Here is a 2984-nt window from a genome sequence, read left to right on the forward strand (position 1 = left end):
TTTGTGTCAGCAGAAAACTGGCGTTGATATCCATAATCGAATTTAAAACTTATATACCGACGTTATGTTAAACGTCAGACACAGCTAAAAAATATCGAAATTCACAGTTGACTGGTTGACCACCTTAACTAGCACTGGATGCCGATCATTATCAAGAAAATTCGACATTTTATTTTCTGTACACTTCACCCTTTATTGTATTACATTGGGTATAACAATCATGTAAAATTTGACAAAAAAAAAGTGCAAGCAAGTGAAATTTCCCATAATAAAACACATTCAAATTTCAACCATGTTACAGAGCGCGAGGGGCCAACCAGTTGCATGAAAATTGTGCGCAGTGTTTTAGACGCAAAAGGGGATTGATGCGATCAAATTTTAATTTTCCCATGCAACGTTGATCCATCTTACTGTATAATTACGTCTCAGGAATCTGAAACGGTATGATTTGACGAGATCCCTATAGTTTTGTCAAGATTTCGTTCTCTTACGCATATTAATTGCTTGCTTCGATTTTGTTCACCTTTGTAATTTCAGCGAAGCATCCAATCCTGATTCCGAACGCTGCCGGTAATCTGGTCAGAGACTATTTTCTTGCTGCATGCATGGGTTTGAAACATTTTCATATCAGGCCCCTTTCTGGGGTACCGGCCCGGAACACCTAAATGGCCATAACTCCGGAATGGCTGGACCGATCCGAACCATTTTCAATAGGAAATAATGGGACCAGATTCCGCGTCGAATGCATCGTCGTTCATTAAAATTGGTTGAGGTTTACTCTTGGGTTTACTGCCAAAAAGTGACGTGAGTTTATTTTTGTACACACATACACACACACATACACACACACATACACACACACACAGACATCACCTCAATTCCTCGAGCTGAGTTGATTGGTATATGTGACTTGACCCTCCGGGCCTTCTATCAAAAAGTCATTTTTGGAGTGAACATATAGCCTTTCCAGTACACTTGGTGTACGAGAAAGGCAAAAACATCGGGCAAAAAGTTTGAATAAATTTCCTCTAAGAGTTACGTCTGTTTGTCTATGCTTGTAGAATCACCATCTGTTCATTGATTCAAAATCATCCAGCGTTGCGTGTACAAGCCTAATTAGTTTCGTCGGAAAACTATGTTCTGAGATTATCTGCCAAAGCTCATATCTTTTCACTGAATCGTACGCAGCTTTAAAATCAATGAACAGATTCGGATCGCAGACAAAGTGTCGTTCGTGGCCTTTGATGGATTGAGGCAGGGTGATGCTTTTTCAAATTTGCTGTTCATGCTCCTCGACTTTGTGGACGATATTGATCTCATCGGCATCTATCGTAGGGCAGAGGAGGAAGCTTATGCTCCTCTGAAGAGAGAGGCAGCTAGGACAGGCTTCATGATTAACCCTACCAAGACGAAGTGCATGATAGCGGGTAGAGCCAGATACAGGCCTAGTGGTGTTAGTGCTGAGGTAGTGATTGATGGGAATGTGTTTGTTGAAGCTGTTGAAGAATTTGTTTATATTGGATCACTTGAGACATGTGACAATGACGTTTCCCGTGAAGCGAAAAGGCATATTGCAGCTGCGAATAGGGCCTTTGGCGGAAACGAGATTCTCTCTATATAAGACACTCATTCTTCCGGTTGCCCTCCACGGTCGCGAGGCATGGTCGTTGAAGGAGTAGACCGAAGCCTGTTCGAGGGCAAAATGCTGTGGGCAATTGGGTTCTTTAGGGGTATCCGGATTATTTCATAATCGGATTCTCCGCCCAAAAATTATTCTAAATCCAAAATTTCATAATTTTTGGAGTCCGGGAACTATTTTTAAAATGCATTTAATGTTTGTATGGGGAATTTTTTTTGTTCGGGTCGAACTGTCACTTTATCGATTGAACTGTCATTCTATCCACGAAAATTAAAATTGTTTTGTTAATTTAACCATCAAAACAAAGGTATTGGAATCCAATAAAATCACGTTATGCTCAGAAAAATGAGCTCTTTCGATTAGGCTATAGAAAATAGCAATATTTTATTCACTAAACAACCCAATTCTCGGTGGGAAACAAGAAAATAGAGTGAGGCGCAGACGTCATCAAAATACTGTCAGATTTCGGAAATATATCACCTTCTGTACACCGTGGTAGCCAACAAGATATCAAGGTAGGTAATTGGTCCCAACGAACAAAGCAATCCATGACGACTTACCACAATGGGGTGACAGCTAAAAATGTAAACACAGTGTGAGTACTACTTGACAAAGTTTCGTCAAGTGTTGTCGGTGCTTCACATATTCCTTTGTGTTCAATTGTGACCCCAACCACTGGACGTCAAAAACACATGGTAAACAAAAGAAATCAGCTGATCGCATCTGTCTCATGGATTGCCTTGGGGCTGTTCATAAACCACGTAGACCAAATTTTGGCCATCCCAGACCAACCCCCCTCCCCCCTCGTAGACTGTCATCCATACAAAAAATTTGAAATTTGTATGGAGCGTAGACTTTGGCTAGACCCCCTCTTCCCCCAAAAAGTCTACGTGGTTTATGAATGGTCCCTGATTACCTGTTCATCGACTACAAGGCAACATACGACGCAGAGCTATGGAAAACCATTGACGAGAATAGCTTTCCCGGGTTGCTTCACCAGACTGATAAAAGCAAGGAACGGCGGTGTGCGAGACTTCGTAAGGATATCGGGTGAACTATCCAGTTCATTCGAATCTTGCAAAAACTATGTACTTTTCGGTCCACTATTCAAAGTGGTCCTAGAAGGTCTAATGCGTCGAGGCGGACTCAACATCCGGGGTACGATTTTCACGAAAACCGACCAATTTGTCCATTTTGGTGGATGACATGCATATTATTGCTGGAACATTTGGTACGATGGTAGAACTGTTAACTGGCAGTAGATAAAAGGCGAAGTTGGTGGTAACACTAGCGTGCACAGGGGGGGGCAAGGGGGGGCACTTGCCTCCCTTCTATAAAAAAAAAA

The sequence above is a fragment of the Aedes albopictus genome, chromosome 1 (assembly GCF_035046485.1).
Source record: "Aedes albopictus strain Foshan chromosome 1, AalbF5, whole genome shotgun sequence".
Classification (NCBI taxonomy): domain Eukaryota; kingdom Metazoa; phylum Arthropoda; class Insecta; order Diptera; family Culicidae; genus Aedes; species Aedes albopictus.